Source organism: Dipteris shenzhenensis, chromosome 2 (genome assembly GCF_047967505.1).
Source record: "Dipteris shenzhenensis isolate YYH24624 ecotype China chromosome 2, Dip_SZ_1.0, whole genome shotgun sequence".
Lineage (NCBI taxonomy): Eukaryota > Viridiplantae > Streptophyta > Polypodiopsida > Gleicheniales > Dipteridaceae > Dipteris > Dipteris shenzhenensis.
The window spans coordinates 29543653-29549314 of record NC_141597.1 but is presented as its reverse complement, the minus strand read 5'-3'; positions in this window follow the sequence as shown (position 1 = coordinate 29549314).

The window sequence follows — 5662 nt, the reverse complement described above, 5'->3', positions numbered from 1 at the left end:
TTAGTAAGGAGTTAAACGAGGAAGTGTTTCAACTACTTCTCACAAAGAACAAGCATTCCAACCCTATTTAGCATACTTGATGAGTTCTCCATCCTAGAAGCTACATGTCATCCCAAGGATACCTCATTGATTGCATGCTAGACATCCATATTTCAATATTCTTATTTGAGTACATCAGTCTACATAAGAGTACGAGAACCATTTCAAGGGCCTTTGGCCAAGATGATTGTGGCAAAGTCCGGGCAGACTATCAACTAGATGATGCCTTTCTAGTCCAATTTCTTGATGCAACTCAAGGGGTATGCAAAAGCTCATTGCAAACTTAGCGCTCATGTTTGCATTCTATAGCAAAAGCTCATGGACCAAGTGGTGCATTAGGCACTCACAACCGTCCCCTCTACATCGGCACAATAATTGATCTCAAAGCCATGTAGCCCAAACAAGATGCAAGATGCAAGATGCTATCATGACTATCCATCAAAGTACTAGATTGAGCCATAAGCCGACCAAGGAGATGCATCCATAGGAGCAACAAGCCCAATAGAAGACCCCAACTCCACTCCAAAATCAACAAGAGGAGCACCATGAGACATCTTCAGGTAAAATCATCAACAAAATGAAGATTGTACATACAAAATGAGCAACCAAATGGCCTTGAGCCACCCCTCAAGGAAGAAGTGTTGTTGATAAAGTAGTAAGAGGCATCAGCACCCTCAATTGAGGTACATCCAAACATGCCACTTGAAACTCCCTCGAGCCATAAGCCGACCAAGGAGATGCATCCATAGGAGCAACAAGCCAAGCAACAAGCCCAATAGAAGACCCCAACTCCACTCCAAAATCAACAAGAGGAGCACCATGAGGCATCTTCAGGTAAAATCATCAACAAAATGAAGACTGTACATACAAAATGAGCAACCAAATGGCCTTGAGCCACCCCTCAAGGAAGAAGTGTTGTTGATAAAGTTGTAAGAGGCATCAGCACCCTCAATTGAGGTACATCCAAACATGCCACTTAAAACTCCCTCACAAAAATTTCTCGACTTGTTTTTTTTCTCCAAGAAATGCCTCTCATGTAGCCAAATGCAATAGGGCTCGAGTAACATTAACATTGAGACTAGTTGAGTAGTAAATGTCTTGAGCAATTATGTATAAGGCTAAGTGCCACCCTAGGTGGAACAATTCAATGAGATCAACACCATGCAATAAGAAGCAAAGTTTGATCACCGAGACAACCGAGTGACCATGTTTATTGAGGAGCTCCATAAAGAACAAAGTTTGACTTGTGTCCTTTTATACATGCCACCTTTTGAAGGGAGGGCCAACCCTATTCTCTCTTCCATTTCTACCTCTTTGCTACTCTATTGTTCCTAGTTTTACATTCCTCTTGGGCCAATACGCCTCCAAGGCAACTTTAGCAAAATCCTCCTAGACTATGAAATTACATTGGACGGCACAAAATGTAGAGCACGACTCCCTCCAGGATACTTTGACATTTTGCATCCCTTCCTCATCATTGGAAGAATAAGGAATGGGTGGTTTCAATGCTTTTTTTACCCCTATCATGTAGCTGATGTATCTTTAGTATGAGAGCCATTTGTTTATAGGGAATTACTACCATTGCTACTACCTGTGCGAGAGGAGTAGCATGAAGCTAGGGTTTCCTAGTTTATTATAGGAGTGTTTTTTTGAAACAAGAACCCGCCAACTACAAAATGGAAAAATATTATAAAAATTGGCATGGAAGTGTGCAAAGTGCCCCATGACCTTCACAATATAGGTAAAACCTAACTCCTACCTGGAGACAAACTAAGATCCTTCAGACACATCCCCACTAATCCATCTCTCTTTTCAGCCACCCGACTCAAATCCATCAAGATAGACTTAGAAAGAGCAACAATAGCATTTCCCCCATAGCCCACATCCCAAACCAAACTTTGAAGGCTAACTCGATGTTCACACTCCATACAAATAAAAAACCAATAGCATGAACAAACTACCAACATCAATCCCACTTTTCTAATCCCATAGCCATCACACACCAAATTCTCCTTGTTATTGCACGTGTCAAATTCTCCTCATTATTGCACGTGCCAACATCAGGTGCATAATATCTTCCATATATCGCCCACATACCAGACACGATGGATTCGTTAAAGCCCACTTCTTCATTCTTCCACTTCGGGGTATCCATTTATGCATAACTTTCCACAAGAAAAAAGACGCCCTGCCAACCAGAGGACCCTTCCATGTCCCCTCAAACCTTGCCCGTCACCACTTTGGCAACCTTCTCAATCCCCATTTCTCATACAGTTTATCCCACAGATTTGGGTCCTCCAGTAATGACCTATACACCTTTCAGTTGTCAGCTTCCTCAATGCCACATTACCCACCATCTACTGATCAACCCTGCAATCCAAGGAGATCATTGGATTGGTGGGCCATCCCTCAGGCACATTTCCGAACTAAGCCAACTTCTAACCCGTATTAATCTCTTACCCATAGAATCGACCTCCAAAAAGCCCTCCACCATCCCACATCTGCCACCAATATTGCAATCCTTTCTTCTGAGCCAAACTAGTAGTCGGCATATCCAGCCATGCCAACGCTTTATCTTGATAGACTGTCCAGATCCACCATATTGATTCATAAAAGATTGCACCGCCCCTCAACCCAGACCTCCTATTCCACCTCGTTAGTCTACCACAGAATTTCTAGGCATTAACTAGACCAGCAAACAAATCTGATCCACAAATTTTAACAGGATACCAAGACAATGCCTTACCATACCAAGACAAATCTCTCTGATTCCCACATTCTTACTCTTCGCCTATTCTACAAACCATCTCAGACATTCCACCCAAGGAGCTCCACATTCCCTCGGCAGCAATTTAGCCAGCAAGGCCAAGTTCTTGCATCCATATCAGGTACCCCCAACCTGCCATTCTCTTTCAGCATCTTCACTGCATCCCACAGCACATAATGTCATTTCCTAGGTCTGTCCTCCACCCAAATGAAACCCATAAGCATCTTCTCAACCTCAAGCCAATGCACCCTCTTAAACCCCTCCAAATCAAGGCCAAATAAGTAGTAGAAGCTGAAAGAACATGCTATACTATGAGCACTCTTGCATTCCATCCCATGGTTGTCCCATGCCATGTTCTAATCGTCTTTGATTCTCTCCTTAAACCAGTCAAATCCCTGCCTCAGGGTGACCCCCATTTCGAAAGGGGCCCCCAAATATCTGATTATGACCCCTCTTTCCATCCATTTCACTAGTAACTCAAGCAACCACTCAGGCAAAGGGCACGGATCCTATCTGACTCCAAAAGTCTTTTCTCAATTGCAGACCGAGCCAGAGATCAGACAAAATTTTCTCAGGACCTCAAACAAGTTTTTCACTCTCCTTATTTAACAAGGACAATGCCAACATATCATCAACAGAACAATTGAGGAAAAATCTGATTTCCTGAATGCAACCTCACTCCTTTAATCTCACCTAAAGCCAGCACTTTTTTAATCATATAAACCAGCAGAACAGTGCAAATAGAAAATAGCAGACGAGCCAATGGACATCCCTGCCTCACAGATCTCCTAAGATCACACCTGCCAACCAGCCCACATTCAAACAAAGAATTGCAGCTGCATTCTTGAACAAGGCACCCAACATCCTACAGAACCCGGGTCCAAACGCCAGCTTATCCAGAATAAAGTCCCGCCTAACTCTATCATAAGCCTGATCAAAATCAAACCCTAGCAACAAGCAGCTCTGCCCTGACACAGCAGCAAAATCCAGAGAACCTAAGACATTCAAGATATTTTCAAATATGTCTCTAGCCTTAACAACCCCATTCTACTGTTGATCTACTACCTTAGCACAAATTTCCCTAATCCTTAGTGCCAAAGCCTTAGCATTATCTTATAAGATGTACTCAACATAGTGATGCTCAGTCCCTAACCTTCAGCCAATTTTGTCTCTTAGAGAACAACTTCATTAAGCCCGCATTTACATCTTTTGATAAGGCACCTCCCTGCATTGCCCAATTGGCCACCTCCATATAATCCCTCTTTATCACAATCCATAATGCCACGAAAAACTCAGCAATCAAACCATCCAGTTCTGGAGGTTTATCAGTTTCCAGCCTATCTAAGGCCTCCACAGCTCCTTTTCGAAAAATGGCTGTTCCAACCCTGCCCTTTGAAAAAGAAGGACTCTCTGATCAATTTCCCCTAGCATCTCCTACACCTAAGCCATCCATTCCTCATCCTAAACGCCTTCTGAATCCACAATGAAAGATAACTCCTTCCTAAATACATCAGCTACGTGCCAAAACTCAGAAACCATATTACCTTCCTTATCCACCACCTTCTCAATTCTCTCCACCAGATGTTTTTTCTTAACAGCCTGGAAGAAAAACTTAGTAGGTAATCCCCCAATGACAACTACAAAACCCAGCTCTTCAGCCTCGCTACCTTTGCACGTTCTAGCTCTTCATTTCTTGACGCATCCTCCACTTCAACTAGTAGAGTGGACAAGAAAGGTTCCATAGGGTCCATAAACATAGTTTCAATGTCTAGATAATTCCATCAACTTGAGTCCAACATCTCACCTTTAGCAGTTTCCACATTGCTTCAAAGCTCCTGCAATTCCAAATTTCAATGCTTTTCCTTCTTTTTCCTAAGTTAAAAAATCCAATGTATATTTTGGCATCTGTAGTATAGCTTTTACAATTGGACAAGGTCCTAATCACAAAGCCCCCATGGCAATAGCAAAATTGACTAAATGAATATACAATGAGAACCTATATTCGTGAACTTAAAGATTACAAACTTCAAAACATACGCATGAAGTTATCTGCCAATAGACAAACACTACCAAGTATGTTTCGAAGAATTCATACAACATATAGCAACACATATTGCAATGGACCACATTTTGTCATTCCCTGTGCAACGAGGGAAAACTCAACCATGACTAACCCCACCAGTAGAAAGCTAACTCACCTATGGCTGGCCATGGTGTGGGTGCAATGCAAGTGTTTGTATGAGGGACGACGAGACGGGGGTAGGGATGACTGCAAGAGCACACAGAACTCATTTACATGAACAGATATACCTAGATGAATCCAGGAACATTCCCAAACTCCTACGCAACATAGTGCAGTTTCAATCTCATGATAGTCACAAGGTTGAAAACCATAAACTCCATCACACATTTCAAGGACTAGCTACTATGACATCCCCACTGACGGCATCAGCGCCCAACAGTGGGGTTAAGCCATAGTATAAAAATATGCTCACACATACAAATCCACACACCCACACATACTTGAGTATCCATTTATACAAAGTCTTCATACTGAGTTTCTGTCGGCACTCCGGAGGTGAAGGGTAGACTCAGCCATGATGAAGACAAAGTATACAAAGAGCAAGAAAGAAACAGGGAGGTAGTGATCCCTAAAAGAGCATGCAGAACTAATTTATATGGAAAAAATTGCCTGCAATATACGGCTCAAGCACAAAGAATAACCAGCCTTTCATGAAGAGCATGCAATACTAAGTTCCATCATTCCAGTTCAAACACAAAAGGCAATCGTGTTTTCACCAAAAGACAATGATCACCTTCACCAGAAGACAACATTCCAGATAATATAATGTATGC